The sequence below is a fragment of the Astatotilapia calliptera genome, chromosome 14, assembly GCF_900246225.1.
Source record: "Astatotilapia calliptera chromosome 14, fAstCal1.2, whole genome shotgun sequence".
Lineage (NCBI taxonomy): Eukaryota > Metazoa > Chordata > Actinopteri > Cichliformes > Cichlidae > Astatotilapia > Astatotilapia calliptera.
Genome location: NC_039315.1, coordinates 26,691,236 through 26,711,779, shown reverse-complemented (window position 1 = coordinate 26,711,779; position 20,544 = coordinate 26,691,236).

Here is a 20,544-nt window from a genome sequence, read left to right as displayed (position 1 = left end):
AATTCCACAGTCTGGCGGCCACAGTAGCAAAAGCTCGATCACCCCTAGTTTTCAGTCTCGTATACTTAATAACAAGTAGGCCCTGACCACAAGACCTCAGAGACCTACTAGGGGCATAGGGCTGTAAGAGTTCAATGATGTGTGATGGTGCTTGTTCTTGAAGAGCCTTAAATGTGAGAACCAGAATCTTAAAGTGGACTCTGAATTCGACAGGGAGCCAGTGTAACTGTATAAGCAGCGGTGTTATATGTGAGTATTTCGATGTTTTCGTCAGAAACCTTGCTGCAGCATTTTGGACAGTCTGCAGACGCTCCAGGGAACTCTTGTTTAGACATGTAAACAGTGAATTGCAATAGTCCAGTCGTGATGAAATAAAAGCATGAATAACAATCTCCAGTTCAGTATGAGCTATTATGGGGCTCAATTTAGAAATATTTCTTAAATGATAAAAGCAAGACCGAACCAGAGATTTGACGTGAGTATCCAATGTAAGAGCAGGATCGAAGGTTATCCCTAGGTTCCTGATAGATGGTTTCACAAACGTTGAAAGGGGACCAAGAGCATTCATTATGCTGGGTACATGTCTGTCTGGAGCACATAACAGGACTTCAGTTTTATTTTCATTTGGTGTAACAAACTGTTTCAGCTTATCATATGTAAGTCATTTTTAGGTTATTTAATAGAAAAAAATTATTTTTGTATTCATAAATATGCATTCATTAGTGTGTAATTTCTACAAATTGCTGTATTTTCATAAACTATTACAAGTATGTAGGGGTGAGCGCCAGTTTGTGGTAGCCAACACGTTACCCCACCATCTTTAAGACAGTGGCCAAGGTGGACGTCGCTGTTTCACCTAATCGTGTTTTTGTATATGGCTAGAAATTTGGCTTTCGATATTGGCACACTTATTCTAATCAGATTAGACATGTTACCGTAGCATCTCCAAACAACTGACAATGAGCAAGCTGAACAACAACAGCTGGTTTTAACTTATAAGTTAGCATTATGCCTCCTTAACTAACACTGGCTAACAGGGGCTAACAGCAGGTAACACAGTCTAATAGCAGCTAATACAGGCTAGCAGGAGCTAAAGGCAGCAAAAACAGCAGCACTTACTGTCAGAAAGGTTCAGGATATTCTCAACAGCTCATGCCATTATTGTTGTTATCAGACAGAAGTTCCTCCAGACTAAACAGACGTGGACACCAGGTGAAGTAAACAGGGAGCTAACAGCCTGATTAGCCAGCAAAAGTCTCCACAGCGTGTCCAGAGTCTTTTTGCTATCTGAATACACTCATTACAGAATACCACAAAATATGTATACACACATAGATTATAGATATTATTTGAATATGTTAAAATAGAGTGCATATTATAAAATGTATTTTTTTTTTTACAGTAGTCAACATGGCAGCCATTGCTATTGTGGGGTACAGTCTAAATTTAATGTTTTTGAACTCTCTCGGGTGATGTCTTGCAGGCAGTGTTGGGAAGGTTACTTTTAAAATGTATTCCATTACAGAATACAGAATACATGCCCCAAAATGTATTCTGTAACGTATTCCGTTACGTTACTCAATGACAGTAACATATTCTGAATACTTTGGATTACTTAATATATTATCATGCTTTTTACAACAACGTGAATGTACTATTGCTGTGTGATTTATTACTATTACTGAAGGTCCGCGTCTCCGAACTGTAGTAAAGGGACCTCTGACTAATACGGCGGGGTCGCTGTCGGCTCGTAGCCGAAAAATAGCTTTACTTTGTTGTCTGGGTCAACTTTTCTTGCGAGAGACAGAGAGAGGCGTTGAAAGACTGCTCCAACGGAACTTATTGTTTTCGGAGGAAAACACGAACACTGTGTACAGTCGAGTCTTAATCGCTTACTTACAGCTGGGCTCGTCAGGCACTCTTCTCGGCTGCAGTGGTTATTATTATATTTACATGCTTCCAGGGCCCTGTTTCAGGAAGCCGGTTTAGTGGAAAAACTGAGTAAGTATACCCTGAGTTAACGAAAACTCTGGGTTTTCGGTTTCACAAAGCGAGTTCAGCTGCAGCCTGAGTGAGTCACTATGACGACACACGCCGTGAAGCTAACCTGCCCCCTAGCAGGTTTACCACAACTAACCCTGACTGTCTCCGCCCCTTTGTCGGAAACCTGACAGTAGGAAGTGTCAGACATGGCGTGTCCCTTCCTTGAAGAGCCGGTAGATATCGAAGCCCAAATTCTCCGCAGAGCTCTCCGCCGGGAGAGAGTGATTCGAGCGCGTCTGGACATCTTATCATTACCTGATGATTTCCTGTGCGAACGTTACCGTTTCTCAGCACAATCTATAATTTATTTGGATAACATCCTCAGGCCATATATTACGCATGTGACACATCGCGGACATGCTCTCAGTTCATTGCATATTATTTGTATTGCACTTCGGTTTTTTGCAAACGGGAGCTTTCTGTATAATATTGGTGACGCTGAGCACGTTTCCAAGGCTACCGTCTGTCGGGCAGTCAGGAATGTTACAGTTGCACTGAAACGTCTCCTGTACTCGTCTGTGGTGTTCCCCGGTCACAGACCCACAAGATTCATCAAAGAGGGATGCCACAAAATTGCAGGTATCAGGATGAACAAAACTTAATTTATGATGTGGTGATACTTGGACTACTACTTAAATTTTACATTTATTTTCAGGGTTCCCAGGTGTGATTGGCTGTATGGATGGTACTCACATTCCAATCATTGCTCCTTCAGTAAATGAAGGAGACTATGTGAACAGGAAGTCTTTCCACAGCATTAATGTACAGGTACATAGTTCCCTGTAGCATTTCAAACTAACAAATTATTTCATTATAGTAATGGATGCTAATTTGTGTTCTCTGCACTGTGAAGATCATATATGATGCTGCCAACATTATCACAAATGTGGAAGCCAAGTGGCCAGGCTCTGTCCATGACTCACAAATATTCCGTGAATGTACACTGAGCACAAAATTTGGACATGGTGAGTTGAAAATACTTTAAAATATATAAAGACCAATTGCTTCAGGGACATTTGAACTGAAGTGTATCCTTCTGTCTTAGGAGAGTTCACTGGCTACTTGCTTGGTGATAGGGGGTATCCATGTTTACCCTATTTGCTTACCCCTTACCCTGACCCTGAACCGGGCCCACAGCAGCGACATAATCTGGCTAATTGCAGGACAAGAGCCAGAGTTGAAATGACTATCGGAATGCTTAAGGCCCGGTTCCAGTGCCTGCAAAGACTCAGGGTCACCCCAGAAAGGGCATGTGACATTATTGTGGCATGTGTGATTCTTCACAACATTGCCACAATTAGAGGAGAACACTGTCCTTCTGAACCAAACATCAGCAGTGATCCAAACCATGAACATCCTGACCCTCCCACGGACATACAAGATGGAAGAGCAGTCAGAGACACCATATGTCACAATCATTTCTTTTGACCCATCACCTCAACATGTTGAAAGAAGAATAAACAGATTTTTTGTTCAACTGGCTTTATTGGTCACCTGTGTTTCCTGTACACAAAGTATTAAAAGATGTAAACCTCATAAAGTGTCTCTGTTGCTTCCTCCTCTGTAACAGCTGTCAATGTTTCTTCATTATTTTCGTGTAGTAAAGAAATAGACAACATTGCTGTTCTACTGTAAACTCATATAATCTGTGGAGTATTACTCACAACTGCATGTTGGTCTGGCTCAACAGGAGGCTGCACCAGATGCAGTACACCATCACCATCAACTGATAGAATATGAGGTTTATACAGGTCACTTATAACTTACAAGGGACCAAATGGCAATTAACAAACATACCAAGCACCTTACACTTCATTGTCAGTATGCTTTCAGAGACAACCAAGACTGAGGGAAGGCAAAATCAGTAGGAAAATAACTTGACTACAAAATAATTCATTATGGTAAAGAGTTTATCAAATGAATGAGTAGCACTGCAAAGGTGACTGTGAAGAAAGGATGTATGCACATCATGTATTATTTTGAATTTACCCCCTATGTAGGCACTTGTGTCTTGCGGGGTTATTGCCTCAGAGGATGTCCCCGCAGAGATGCCTTCAGCCACAGGGCGCCCACTGTTTTGGCTGAGGGCCAACTGCTCAGCCTCTGTGAGTGGTGGTGGTGGAGGACCCCCACCTGTTTTTCGGGCCTCCGCTTTTTTTCTGTTGGCTATAACGGGTCACATTTGAGCATACAGAGTAAGCAAATATGTACTTGTAATGTGCTCAGATAATTTCAATAAGTGCTTACAGAAAGAAAATTAATGTAGCCTCTAACTGCAATTGATTTACATCGGACAAACAGACCAAGCACTATGGCTCATAATACAATTACACCTTACCTGTTTGGACTATATTTTTATATTTCATTTTTACTTGCTGCCAGGCACGTTTGGGGCCTGTTGGGTTGCACCTGCGCTCACATCACATCACAAAATAAAATGTATAAAATAACAAATAAAATAACATATGATAAAATAACGTGTTAAATGGGTGGAAATCCCTCGATCAATGTTTAAATTAACACTCACGCATTGACTCTGTCGGCTATGTTTTGCCATGCATGCTTTTGCAGCTGTGGCTGTGTTACTTTTTTCCGCAAAATTTGCATGTTATCAGCATATGCTGCCATCAGAATTTCGGCCTCAAGCGCTGTGAAATACATTGACCGCGCCTTCTTTCCCTTCGTCTCCATGGTGACTCGCTTAATCTGTGCTCTGCTTATCAGGGCTTTATGTATCCTCGTCCGCGCGCTTCACTTGGGGTTAAAGCAACTCCGCGTTGACTGAACTAATTGTTATCAGCCTTTCTGAAACGGAATATTCCGAGTTGGACAGTTCGGGGTTACTCAACCGTGAGTGTCGTTTTTCACTCTGAGTTTTCCAAACCGGCTTCCTGAAACAGGGCCCCGCTCCCGTTTTTCCTCGATGACAACTCCAACCTTTCCACTCCCCTTTTTCTCCCTCCTCGCGCTCACAGACACATAACGTGTATGGCAGTCCATTCTCCCTGCAGCACGGACTACACTGCCCATGATGCTACATTCTTTAGAGCTATGCTTGTAGCATTCTGCCTGTTAGCTTAGCACAACAACAACAACAACAACAAAAAGGCGCTCTCTCACCCAGGAAACACACAGTCGCAGAGAGAGAGAGAGCGTCGCCCTGTAACCATGGCAACCGTAACGCTGCCGCCTGGAACAACAGAACGTAGCTGTCAAACAAAACCCAAACAGTCCTGACCCGCGTCAATATGAAACAGGAAAGTACCACAGTGTAATCCATTTATTTCAACAAAGTAACTGTATTCTAAATACCACCTTTTTAAACGGTAACTGTAACGGAATACAGTTACTCATATTTTGTATTTTAAATACGTAACGGCGGTACATGTATTCCGTTACTCCCCAACACTGCTTGCAGGTAACCAAAACATTTATTTATTTATTCTACAGTTTATTCTACAGGGGCCACCACATGATCACTCATCCCATTTTCCTCCTTTTTAAAAACAGTGTGCCTGACATTACTCACATTTTTTCTGGGAGTCTGGGAGTTTACTGATTAATGTTTTTACTGTAGGTTGATGTCTAAAAGTTAGATCATGTGCCTCTTCTGCACAGGCAATCTGGCAAGCTTGTTTTAGCTCCTTATATCAGTACATTTATTCTTACTGTATGGAATTATGTCTTTGGCTTTCCTCAACAACTAATCTCCGTATCCTGCTTTGGGAAAGTAAAGTAATAAAGCTCAGAGATGTCTTCATATTTTTTTTTCTTGTATCATCACAACCCATAAAATGAGCTCCCAAAAACGATACATGCTCATTGTCTTTACGATTTGTGTACCCAGAATGATTCATAGATGTTATTGGAGATACAGATGTGACATAACACAAAATCATTTAGTGGATTAACTAAAGCCTCAGGGCTTGCCAACAGCCTACTTGTCAGTGTTTTTGTTACTTAGGTACATAAATTTGCAATTTTATGGATTTAGACAATTTAATACCATGTGCACTCTTGTGTCTTAGTGCTTAGTAATGCAGGGATGTCACGTTTCTGAAGACTTTATTCAGCTGCCTTTTGCTGAATCAGACACACACACACGCTCCCAAAGCTTGCTATTATGTAGTGTTTCTCTCATTTTGTATCCTTCTTAACAAAGCTTAGCATATTAAAGTGTGGTTACCAATCTGTTTTTTCACCTATTGAGTTGGTAATGGCATGTTTTTGTTTTTTTGGATTTTTTTTTTTTGCCCATCCCGTTTGGTTCTTTTGCCATCAGAATTGTTGTCTAAAGGCAAAGAAAGATGCCCAACGGATTTACTTTACCAAATGGACCATTCCAGCCTTGCCGTAATGGTATATTTGATTCACCTTTGCTTTTATTGTTTATTTTATTTTCATATGCTGAGCACGGGACAGACTTGACTGGGGGAAAGAAAAGGGAGAAAGAAAGAGGGAAAGAAAAAGAGCGGGGAAGAGGACCGGGGATAAAGGGCAAAAAACAAAAACCAACAAAACAAACAGACAAAAAATACATATATCAATCACCTGGATCACCTGTTGAGAACGAAAAAAAAGAAAACAAGCAGAGAAAAAGAGAGCAATATAATAAACAACATCATCGCAATGATCTATGGGAATATAACAGTAAATACTAAATATTAAACATTATTGTGCAGTACGTAAGATCGACAGTGCACAGTGTGCTTTGAGATAGCAGCCAAAAAGGGTGTAGTTTGTGTGTGTGAGCACCCGTGTGTACAGCTGTGAGCATGAGCGCGCTTATATTTAAAAGGTTCCTTCATGTAATGATCTGCTAGAGGGTGTGGGGAGCCACAGCCCCGTCCTCCAGGGCATGAAGCAGGTATGGAGGAGATCAAGGCTCCAGACATCCAGTGGCCCCAAGGAGACCAAGGAAGACCAACAGAGGGGCAGCTGCGCCACTATCCTGGAAAGAGCTGAGGAGAGCCCCAGATGAGGGGTCGCTCAGCAGCCGCGGAGCAGAAGCCAGGGGTCTTGCAGTGACGTGCCCGTGAGCTCCGCCGGCAGCCAGCTGTGCCAGAGTGACCGAGCCCCAGGCCGAGAGGCCGAGGGCACCCCACCCCCGAAGTGGCCCGAGTGAGCCCCAGGCTCCAGGCCCCGACAAAGCCACCAGGAGTGGGCCGGTGGGTACCTGGACGCCCATCCCCGGACACAAAGAACCACCAATGCACCGATGTCTGAGGGCGTCTGCCACTGGCAGGGGGAGTGGTGGGGGGAGATAGGCCTCCATACATGCATGTTTATTTTTCTAAATTCACTGACATGCCAAGGTGACCAGGGTTATGATGATTATTATAGATCGGCTAGCATGCCCACCTTTATATATGTAAAACATTACCAATATTGGTTGCTACATCAACATTATGATTGCTTTGGTTGCTAGCAGATTGCCATTGTTGCCTGTAGTTTGCATGGAAAACATCTTCATGCCTGCAAACACTTTCCCGCTACATGCCAAGCTGTAATAAAACTTGCAACGGAAATGGAGAACATCCGTCTTCAAAATACAAGCTGTGATTTACCGCTGCAAACAACACCTTTCAAAAGACAGATCTGCTAGCAACCAAAGAACTCATAACTAGGTTTCCAGTGCTGTACCGTTGACTTAGAGGAACCACTAGCCAACCAATAGGGGAAGAAATATTTTTCAGTGTTTACCATGGGATTGCTGACTGGTCTACAGGACTGTGGGACTTGCTCTTCAAGCATCTTCAACTGAGTATATCAAAGTTAGAGAGGCAAGGCTGAGATTGTTTGGATTTATCTGGGGGGATAGTTGATATATACTGGACAAGGGATGCTGATTATAGAGCTGCCAGGCAGGAGGAAATGAAGCAGAACACAGAGAAGATTTGTGGATGGCGTGAAGGAAGAAATGCAGAGGGTTAGTGTGATATAGCAGAATGCTAGGAATAGGTTGAGGCGAACCCTAAAGGGAGCAGCCGACAGAAGAAGAATTAATTCAGAATTCGAGATGAATGTTTTCCATGAGTGTTATAGCAGTGCTCGCCACTAAGCTACCAGGCTGGACAAAACTGATCAGGCTGCTCCAGAGGCAGAAAGGCAGATGAACAGAGAGGATAGTTGCTTGCTCATGATTTCACAAATTATTTCAGAAGCTTTCCCCATCTTTGCTTACCTAAAAATACGTGCCTGGTCTATTTTTGATAGAGCCATATCCTGTGTACATCAGAGGTTAACGTGATACTTTGGTGCTCAACTAAAGTTGATCGAGTATATTTTGCAAAGTTATCCACAAAAAACACTTAAAACTGTGAGCCTTTGCTTTTCCCGATTAAATAATTTTTAGGCCTTCTTTGGACTTCATTTTCATTTCTTAATCATTTTTTGTTGGTGGTGTTTTTACACTAACAATTCCACAATATTTCCATGCCAACCTTTATTTTAACCATTAGCTGTGTATTTAACATTCACGCCTGTAGTCGTGTGAAGAATGTTCACGTAAATGTCTGCATAACGATGTAATTTACATAAGCCATGTGTATATCACGGCTAATATATGGAAATATGAGTCTATAACTTGGTGCGATTGTGGCTAATGGTTTTCACCGGAGATAAAGAGCAAAAGCATAAAGTCAGCCTTCGGTGTTATACCTGCTCAAGTCAATGAGGCGGCACGTCATGACAGACACCGGACAAACAGCATGATGAAGCAATTAAGACAGGCCTTGACAAACCTTAACAAGCTCTTGGCTGAGCTCCCCTGCTGCAGAGCTTGTTAAACCTCACATGTTTGTGCAAGCAGCCCACTAATGAGCCAAATCTACAGTTTGTAATCAATTAATCTCCTTGACAAGGGTATGGGAAAAGGGAGAATGGCTTTGAAAGAGTTGGAAATGAGAGCGAGGGCCAGACCGACTTTGTTTTTCATATGATGCTCGTTTGGACTCATGTTGATGTTCATTTTTTTTCCTCTGGCAGAACTCAAAAAACATTTGGGCTTCCTGTTCACTAAGTGACGGTACATAATGAAGACAGCGCGTCATGTTTAGTAAAGTGTCTGTTGGAACACATTCATTATCTCTTTAATGCGATGTTAAATCATAATTAATGGATGCAAATCAACTTCAGTTTTACATGTATGACCTCTTTTCACTTTCCTCACAACAGGAATTAGATTTGTTAAGCAAATAAAGTGAAATACAAATCGGGTTTGCCAAAGTAGCTACAACCACTGCTTCAAAATGTGCCTATAATTCATTAAAATTCATTGATTTTATTATAATGGAAATGTTCAAAGCATAGCCTGGACGTATAAAATCTACATTACTCTGCACTGAGATCTGTTAAAAAAGAGCTATGGGTCTTTATTGTCTCCGTCCAGGCTTTTTTATGATCTCTTTTGCTCCACAACTCTCTCGTTCTTCCATTTCTCTTTCGTCGGCAGATTTTTAAGCAATTTTTTATGCAGCATGAGCTGTTAATATGCTCTGAGCGGCATTTTGGCATACAAGTACTAAATGCTGTCTGCCATTCTCTGTCGTTTTATGTGTCTCACCTATTATCACTCATTATCAAAACGTATTTCCGTAGGACACTTCTCAATTTTATTACTCAGTCAATTTAATGCACTGTGATTTTATGTGAAGTGTTGTGTTCACCTCATCGAAGCTTGAGAGTCTTGGAATGTGCAGCTTGCAGTTACTTTGGTCAGACTAATTTTACTTCAGCCACTTCAATAAATCTAACTTGGTACTGTTTTTTACTCATACAGTAATAAACAAACTCATACAGAAAAAAATGAACCAAAATAATGTCATAATACAGAATTTGGGTCACTGTGCAACATAATACTTTGATAATATCTGTTACTTACTCACACAGTTTATTTGGTACACCTTGCTAATACTGAATTGTACCCATTTGTTCTTTCAGAGTTGCTTTAATAGTTAATAGAGATTTCGGCCCATTTCACATGATGGCGTTGTAGCACAGTTGCTGCAGATTTGTCAGCTGCACGTTCATGAAGAATCTCCCATTTCACCACATCCCAAAGGTGCTCTGTTGAGATCTGGTGACTTCCGAAGTCATTTGAGTACAGTGAACTCACTGCCATGCTTATGAAACTAGTGTGAGATTATCTGAGTTTTGTGTTTTCCTGCTGGAAGCAGCCATCAGAAGATGGGTACAGTGTGATAGTTAATAGATGGACATGGTAAGAAATAATATTCAGGTGGGCTGTGGCATGTAAATAATGCTCAGTTGGTACCAAGAGTTCCCAAATGTGCCAAGAAGCTTTGATACAAGGCACAATGCTTTCCTTTATAAACTGTCGGTTTCTTGTTCTAGTTGACAGGAGAGGTACCTGGTGTGGTCTTCTGCTACTGTAGCCCATCTGCTTTAAGGTTTGATATGTTGCGTGTTCAGAGATGCTCTTCTGCATACCTTGGTTGCTACGAGTGGTTACTTGAGTTGCTGTAGCCTTTCTGTCAGCTTATAGGAATCTGGTCATTTGACCTCTCACCAACAAGGGATTTTCATTCAGAGAGCCACTGCCAGAGAGCCAGTAGATTAGTAGTTTCTGAAATACTCAGAACAGCCAGTCTGGTACAAACAATCTTGCCAAATTTTGATGGTTTATTTGGCTGTAGCTCAGGTGGCAGAGCAGGTCAGCCACTAACCAGAAGGTCGGTGGTTTGATCCCAGTCTGCATGCTAAATATCCTTGGGCAAGATACTAACCCCATATTGCTCTCCGATGCATCCATTGGACTGTGAATGTGTATGAATGTTAGATAGAGCACTTAAGAGCTTAGAAGAAGTGATTGAGTGAATGAATTAGTTGTATAAAGCGCTTTGAGTGCTCAGACAGAGTAGAAAAGCGCTATATAAGAAACAGTCCATTTACCATTTATTTGACCTTCAACAGGTAACCTTGACCGCGTCTACATGCCCAAGTTGAGTTGAGTTGCTGCCATGTGATTAGCTCCTTTAAGTTTCCTTCTTTCATCTGCCGCCCTCCCTGAGCCTGGTTCTGCCGGAGGTTTCTTCCTGTTAAAAGTGATTTTTTCCTTCCCACTGTCGCCAAGGTGCTTGCTCATAGGGGGTCATATGATTGTTGAATTTTTCTCTGTATGTATTACTGTAGGGTCTACCTTACACTATAACGTGCCTTGAGGCGACTGTATAAATAAAACCGAAATTAATGAGCAGTTAAACTGGTGTACCTAATGAAGTGACCTTTAAGTACATTCAACTGCATACAAGTTAATACACTGCTAACCAGCTCTGCAGTATATACAATCCTACAATCCTGTTCTATAAATTAATAAAAATTAAAGTGTCCTGATTCTGAGCTGTGTGTTGCATGAAGCACATCTTTTTCTTTTTAAATTTAACATAACTGCTTATATAGTTTTGATTTTTGGCCTGAGTAGATTATAATAAACTAATTGTAACTCGCACACATGTTGCCTATTGTTTAATACATTTATGGAAATTTATTTTGTGTAAACTTCAGCTGCTTAATGGTCTGACATTTCTCTAAGTTAAAGTCGGCCACATCACTTTTTTTCTGTAGGATACATGCCACTAAATCAAATACACAAGACTACAACATGTTTTGTTTTTGTTGAGGTTTGCTTTTGGGGTATCTAGTAACACAATTTTTATAAGAAAAATCCATCACACGTGTACTACGTGTTTTTAAAAATAGCCCTCTTGAGCTGCACTGTGTCAGAGTGCATTTCATTTCAGTTTATCAACCTGGAGCAGATGTTCCAGGGATGCGATTCATGTTTTCTGCATCCTGTTAAGGAGTGATGAGCAAGACCACATTCTTCTCTGCTGGCTGACTGTGCATTGCGTTGTATTCATGGGTAACCACAAAGCATAAATTGAACAGCAGCAGGGAGAGGGCATTTCATCAGTGCAAGTGAGAATAAATGTGCTGTGATACAAAATGTAGCAGAGTAAGGAAAGGTTGGAAGGGAAGGAGAGCGTGAGAGGCAGGACAGACGGGGATTAAATGGATGAGAATCCCTTCTATGCTGTGCTCTTATAGTCCTGGCATTCAGTTCAATGCTTATCCCAAAGGGTCACAACGTTTCACTAATGGATACTGAGTGGATTGATCCCTACAGCATTATTGGAATGGATGGTATGAGGCTGCCAGACACCCTTACTCATAGATGTAAAGATATTTAGACTGTAGAGAAATTTACACTGAAAAGGCACACACACTCATTCACTCAACACACGATTTACTCATGCACCACCCCCACACATCTGTCCAGAGGAAAACGCTCAGTGCTGTCAGTACGTACTCTCTGAAATTGAACAGACATGCAAAGAAATCAGTAATGCTATCAAACACTTCCTGGCTGCTCACAGGCTTCATTTAAACACTGTATGTACATAATTCACGGTGTCTGAAAATAGACCTCTGATGTAAATAATGCAGAGGGGCCATTAAAGAAGGCAAAAACAAACACATGGAGGGAAGAAAGCAGAGAGGAAGAATGAATGAAAGTTAGAGGATCTGTTAGTGGGAGTAGTTTGTTTGTCTCAGCATTATGCCCAATCAGACGAGGCTCCGCGGAAGACAATAGGTAAAAGCAATGGACTTGCTTTTCTAGCCTGATGAGGTGAGCTGCATTAGCTGACAGCCCTTAAGAAATGTGACAGGGTAAACTGGGATAATGAAACATGTAGAAAACATGTAATAGGCTTGACTAAAGGTGCTTACACACTGGATGCGTAAAATCTGTGTTAATATTTTGTGCATTAACAATATTTGCTTATTCTTACTGCAGTTGTTCACACAGACCACATAACTTTGGTGGACAAATCTTCTGAATTTATTTATTTAGATTTTTCTGATTTTTTGGATCTGAATCACACCACTACATTTGGCAACAAGTGCACTCACAGCGAGTGCGAGTGCAAGATTTTTATATTATTATTTTAGTATGGAAATAGTGTGCCAGACACGCAGCTCTGGGTCAGTTGGCTCCCTGAAATTATTTCTCTACCTCCTCAGATGTGGTCCCAACTCTGCTAACAAGAGCTCAAACCGCTCCACTGACACGCTGAAATATCGATGAAAGCAGTCGTGATACAGCTTCAACTCATGGATCAAAACATGAAATTCTCCCTGCTGCTGACTTCTTCTGAGAACTAGATGAACCCAGAATCTCAGTTTCTTCCTTTTCTTGTAACATCAGGACCAGCTCATCATTGCTTGATGTCAACTTCAGACTGCATTTTTGAGGACAAATTTTCAGCAAAAATGCAACATGTTTAAATGTTACACAACAAGTTCACATATGAAAAATTCATAATTTCATGTCAGTCTGTAAGTTAATGGCCTTAACTCTAAAAGTTTTACTTTAAACACTCGCTAGCCTAGTAATACAGACTGCAACTTATAATGCATGTAGTAGACTCGTTTTTTTTTTTAACTTAAATTACATACTTAGTTGTTCAAACAAGTAGCTGTGATTCTACATGCATTCAATGTATGTGGATAGTGTGGTCATGGTGTTAACAAATACCCCAACAATCCCATGACCCCCTATAAGTAAGTGCTTTGGCAACAGTGGGAAGGAAAAACTCACTTTCAACAGGAAGGAACTAGCAGAACCAGGCTCAGGGAGGGACGGCCATCTGCCGTGACCGGTTGGGGGTGAGTGGATAAGGACAGGAAAAAGACATGCTATTGAAGAGAGCTAGAGAGTAATAATAACAAATAATTAAATGCAGAAAGTCATATAAACACATGGTTAGTGGGAAAAGCTAATTCTTAATAGTGAAGAGGGTGTCTCTCTCCTGAATCCAAACAGGAAGCTGGTTTCATAGAAGTGGGGACTGAAATCTGAAGGCTCTGCCTCCCATTTTACTTTTAAATTCTCTGGGAGCCACAATTAAGCCCACTGTCTGAGAGTGAAGTGCTGTAATGGGGTGATACAATACTATAAGTCATTAAGATAAGATGGGGCCTGATTATTCAAGACCTTGTATGTGAGGAGCAGGATTTTAAATTCTATTCTGGATTTAACAGGAAGCCAATGAAGGGAAGCCAATATAAAAGAAATATGCTCTCTCTTTCTAGTCTGATCTCAGTACTCTTGCTGCAGCATTTTATGTCAACTGAAGGCTTTTTAGGACATCCTGATGATAACGAATTACAGAAGTCCAGCCTGGAAGTTATAAATGCATGAGCAAGTTTTTCAGCAGTTTCTCATTTTGAAGATATTGCACAAATGGAAGAAAACAGTCCTACATATTTGTTTAATATACACATTAATGGACATATCCTTATTAAAACTGACTTCAAGGTTTCTCACAGTGTTACTAGAGACTGAGTATCTGGTTAGAAACTGCATTTTTATGATTTTTAAGGCTGAGTACAATGACCTCAGTTTTATCTGAATTTAGAAGTAGGTCTTTGTGTCTTTAAGACATTCCTGCAGTTTAATTAATTGGTGTGTGTCATCTGGCTTCATGTATAGATAAAGTTGGGTGTCATCAGCATAGCAGTGAAAATGTATGCTATGTCTTCTAATGATTCTGTTTAAGGACAGCATGTATAATGTAAACAGAATTGGCCTGAACCCTGTGGAAGTCCATAATTAACCTTGGGGTGTGAAGAGGAATCTCCATTTACATAAACAAATTGGAGTATAAGTTAAAATACTTTACCACAGTACCAGTAATACCTACAGCATGCTCTAATCGTTCTAATAGAATATTATGGTCAACAATATCGAACGCTGCACTGATGTCTAGCAGGACAAGCACAGAGATGAGTCCACTGTCAGAGGCCATAAGAAGATCATTTGTAACCTTCACCAAAGCTGTTTCTGTGCTGTGATGGGCTGATTAGCTGTCTGACAACTACTCTTTCAAGAATTTTTGATATGAAAGGAAGGTTGGAGATTGGCCTATAATTAGCTAAGACTGCTGGGTCTAGAGATGGCTTTTTGAGTAAAGGTTTAACTACAGCCAACTTGAAGGCCTGTGATACATAGCTGATTATTAGAGATAGGTTGATCCTATTTAAGACTGAAGCATTAATTAATGGCAGGACTTCTTTGAGATTTCTTTAGGAATGTTAATGGTTTGGAGGAAGTAATTACTGAAGTTAGCCCAGAAAGATAAATTAGAGAAGAAGACTAAATAAATTAGAAGAATCAATGGTACTGAAGCAGCTGTGCATAATGTTACTTCTGTAAAATGTTTATAAGTTGTTGTTTTTTTTGATCACTACATTTTTTTTGTAAAGAAATTCATGAAGTCTTTACTAATTAACGTTAAAGGAATGGTTGGCTCAGCAGAGCTCTAACTCTTTGTCAGCCTGGCTACAGTACTGAAGAGAAACCTAAGATTGTTTTTATTTTCTTCTTCAGTGATGAATAGTAAGATGTTCTAGCTTTATGGATGGCTTTGTCATAAAGCAGCAAACTGGCTTTCCAGATGGAAAATATTCAGTTTCATACTTTAATAAGTCTTTATTAGTGATTTTACTTATTTGTCTCTTATATAAAATGGGTAAAATTTTGGTATTGTTAGTATCTGTTAAGCACACAAGTTTCTAGCAGCCAATGTGAAGCCCTCACTGCCAGCAGTTGTTCTCCACTGTTATACCTCTGAGATTTGATCATGTTCAAGTTAAATATTTGTTGGCAAGAAAGAGACATAACTAACCTAAACTGGACTACACTAGCTGAGCTAAATGATTATTCTGGAGTTGAAGGTCACTTTGCTTTGTGTTTACATCAGAATGTCTTTTCTTTGATCTACAACACTATCAGAAGCATTTAGCAGCACAGTCTGAAGAAATTTGCCTTCAGTCCACATATATCCTTTGGGTCATGGTTGCACTTGGAGTACCTGCTATTTTAAACTCAGTGCAGACACTTATATTTGTTAAAATAAAATCATATCTGTAGTGTCAAATGGATGTGAACAGAAGCACAACCTGCATAACTGGAGGTTAAATTGACAGGTAGAGAAATATTCCTCCATTTTTATTGATTCCAGTTTCTCCCCTTATTGGATGATTGTGCTGAGGGTTTATTTATTTGTTCAACTGTGATGCCTGAGCCCCATGACCACAACCGGCAGATAAATACATCACCATGTTTCGCTAAAAATAGGCCCGCTGCTGTTTTGCAGCACACTTACAAATAACACAAAACTGTGCATGCTCACACACAACAGTTTCCTGCACACCCACAAACTAGAAACTGCAAGCACACTGTATGCACACAAATGTAGAGCTTTAGAAGCTGGAAGGAAACACCTAATTACAGTCCCACCTTCAGGGGGCTGAAAAGCAAAATGTAGAGCTACTTTTTCCTTTTTCCCCTGACAGTATACGACCCAGCCAAGTGTCAAGTACATTGTATTAGTGCGGCCACTCGGTGACCAGAGGAGTTCTTTAAGTGCATGTCATGATAGAGGCCCTTCAGTTGTCCTCACACAAAACTGTGCACATGTACACACACACGACATTTTGATCATCTGTCTCTACCGTTCTCTTTTGTCCACACCCCGCCACTTCCTGCGGTAGAAACAAGACAATTGTGTCTGTCTGACTCACCTCAGTCCTCTCCCACTAGGCACTGCATGGTCGCATCTGACAGACCACATCAGACAAAGAGACACTCACACACCCGTCTATCCCCAAGCTCACACAGCAGACCATACCTTTGCAAACAACCGTATAGTTTTTTTGTTGAATGCATGCATACATGTCTGCATTATGAAAATGAAATAGACAAAACTGACAGCATTTTTTGTTATTATTTTTATATATGCAATACAGACCTCTTTCTATGATTTACTCGTGAGTATGTCCCGATGACTGTAGAAAAGTACATTACATGATACACTGCATTTCAGTGCAGTCATTAGTATGTCCAAGACCTATATAAGTCATATATATATGTACTATTGAATTTAAATTACCTTTACCTTGCCGGCTCTTCTCAAAAATGTGCACAAGGACACATGCATCATAAGGACATGAGTATATGCATGTGCTTGCTTCAGAACGCAGTCATCCATATCACACTTTTTACCCATAGTGTACCATCAGAAGTAGTGCTGCAACAGTGAGACTGCAGGGCAAAGGCCTTCTTTAGACTTTATTTGTACAATATAATGTGCAAGTGTGTATATTTTCTCTTTCTACCATATCTGTGACATCTGTCTCTCACAAGCATGCCTGAGATACATCTGGCTCATGTCATGTTGGAGAAGTTGGGGTGAGAGTTAATTGGCTTCCTGTTTTCAAGAACTTCTCTTTTTTATCGTTCCCCTGGCACTTGGTAAATTTCTGTCCCTGGAAAAAGTTTCAGTCTCTGATTGAACCATATTGGGTTACACTTATTAAAATCAGAATTTTTTGCATAAAAGGAAAAAAGGGCAAGTCTCCTTTCAAGAGAAAATATCTGAAAAATCCTGGCGCATCAGCCTTCTCTCCAGACCGACTGTTTAGTTGCAACCTGTCAAGTTCTCCAGACATCCCACTGTAAATCAGAAGTGTGCTGAGTTTTAGCTACATCTTGAATAATGGCCATTTGATAGTCAACTTGCAGTTACAAGTGAAAATTGAAACTAAAACTAACACCACGCCAGCAGGAGCATTTGCAAAGTAGCGTCTGTCCCTCCTCCCCACTGAGAGAGTGGGCTAAGGAGTGAAACACGAGTGGGAGAGGAGATTAAGAAGAAGTGGAGGAACACAGAAAAACAGACAAACACTGGGCTCATGTGAGTCAGAGCACTGAAAAAGTGATTTGTCAATACATTCAGTTAACAACTGCCCCTGAAACCTAGCTGTCAGACACAAGCTAAAAGACCACCAGCCTTCACCGATGATGCATCAGCGCCACAGTACTCATGCAATTTTAAGTACTGTTTTTGCTTTAGAGACACTACCAGCTGGACTAGATGTGTGTGGCTCTATGTGCCAGCACAATTCAGAAGTTTTTTTTTTCTTTTAAAGCTGTTCCTGGTCATCTTTTGATGTAAAGGGAATAAAAGAAAAAATATTTTTTTCTCTGCAAACACTGATAAGCTGTTTTCAAAGGATTATCTATATGAAAGCTGGAGAGAGATGCTGCAGTAAAAGACATGACAAACTGAAGCCCATACAAAAATGTGGCTGCAGCCACAGGCTCTACATGCAAAATGCTTCTAGTGCCTAATAAAACCAGAGCAGACATAGAGCACTGCCACACATTTGAATGCCACGCAGCCTCTCCAAATGTATCGTCTGTCTTGGTGCTTTTGTTTGATTGTTATTATTTGATCAGTGCAGCTGTTTACACTGCCAAAGCCAGCTTTTCAAATCTCTTATCTGAATTTGACAGCATGTACGTCAGTTTGTGAATGTTGTCAAAACACTTCCGAGTGCAAAGCAGTCCTTTAACCTGAGCATTCCAGTGTGACTGTAGGCCTGCTTCTGTTTGATGCTTTTTCTTACTTTTTTATTTTACTGATAATGTAAAATAAATAACTGTTAATATAAATGATGAGGAATGGTTACAATATACAATAATGAATACAGAGAATAGGGTTCTCCTAGGATTTTGTCTTCTTGGCTATCTGTTATTAAGAACAACATTTACACCTGGGCAGGTATTTCCACTTTTCATTTTGCAGCACGTTCCAACCATAAACAGGATCCCAAAAAGCCATATCAGTTTGACTACTGAATCATTGCTAATGATTGAGAAAACTGAGCAGTAGCAAAACCACTACATTAGGCACTAAAATAGCCTTTCATGAAACATTTGGAACTTGTAATTATTTATATTTGCTTTCAAGTCAGCCACAATTAAATGGAAAAACTGCCCTTGTAACACAATATTATTTTTGGTTAATAATATAATTTTATATGAGTTTGTGTTGATGATATAACGTTGGGTCTAGTAATGAAGTTCTGAAGTGCTTTTTATGCTTTGCGCTGTGCAGGGACAGCCAGTGGATTGGGCTTGTCTTTATCGGTTAGGGTTGGTGTTAGCTCACAGAGGTGATTTATCTTTATCAAAGAATGCTTCTAAAATGAATAGTCAGTGTTCACATTGCGTTTTTATGCATTTGTGTGAATTGCATTTGTGGGCGGTCGTGGCTCAAGAGTTGGGAGTTCACCTTGTTATTGGAAGGTTCCCGGTTCGAGCCCCGGCTTGGACAGCCTCGGTTATTGTGTCCTTGGGCAAGACACTTCACCCGTTACCTGCTGGTGGTGGTGGTCAGAGGGCCCGGTGGCGCCAGTGTCCGGCAGCCTCGCCGCTGTCAGTGCGCCCCAGGGCATACTGTGGTCACAATGTAGTTTGCCATCACCAGTGTGTGAATGGGTGGATGACGGGTTGTGTGAAGTGCTTTGGGGTCCTTAGGGACTAGTACAGCGCTACACAAATACAGGCCATTTACCGTTTTACCATTTGCAGTATGTACAGCTGTCAGTGCAGCTCGGTCAGCAATGCTGTGCACCTAAATTAATAAAGCATTCGCTCTCATCAAACCAAAATGTTTCCCTGTCCTCACACTGGCTTCATCTGAGCCCTTGTCCCTGTCTCTCAGCTTCTCCACCATTTTTTCAAATTTGCACTACACAGCAACAGGATGCACACTGTAATTGTCCATCATTTTCCACTGTAATACTGAACATGTCACCAATGAATGACTGCAATGAATTCACTCCCTCCTAGATTTTCATTAGCTTCCTCTTGATACCATCTATTGCCATCCCCATATCAGACAAGACTTTGCTGTGTTTAGAGGTAAAAATGCAAAAGTAGCACTGACTGTACTGTTATGCTGGTTGATCCTCTTTTGAAGACATTTTACACTCTGAGCAAGTACAAAGGGACCATTAAAAGTGTGTCCACTCTATCAGTAATTCAGCATTTGAGCTACTTTTGTTGATGAAATACTTTTTTCTAGATCTAGCTATCAAAAGCCCTCTGATGGGCCAGCAACTGGACCATGGTATACCCCACCTCATGCCCTCAGGCAAGTGTGTTTTGCCAGAGCTAGCTTTGTTATATGAACAGACTAAACCAAAGGGAAAACTTGCACCATATCCATCTAGCTATTTGGACCTCACATGTGCAGTTTTAGAATGTGTTCCTTCAATTTCTACTAAAAGACCATTTTCATTATTAGATCCTTGAGTTATCAAAACACGTACAGAGCAAATACTATGAATATTTTTGATATCTATAAAGACAGTGACCTTGAGAATATTCTTCTCAAGCCCAGGCATGACCCTACGCTTCCCAGCCCTTTGTAAACTTGCCTGCTTTTCATCTCACTATCACTCAAGCTCCTTCATCTACTAACCCGTTCCAAAAGAAAACAATGATAAATTAATAGTTGAATTATGTCTTTAGACTGTGTTCTTGCCTTTTAAATCCAGAAATTTTCACTGGTTATAACTGTTATATAATTTTGTCCTTAACTCTTAATTACTGCATTTACATTA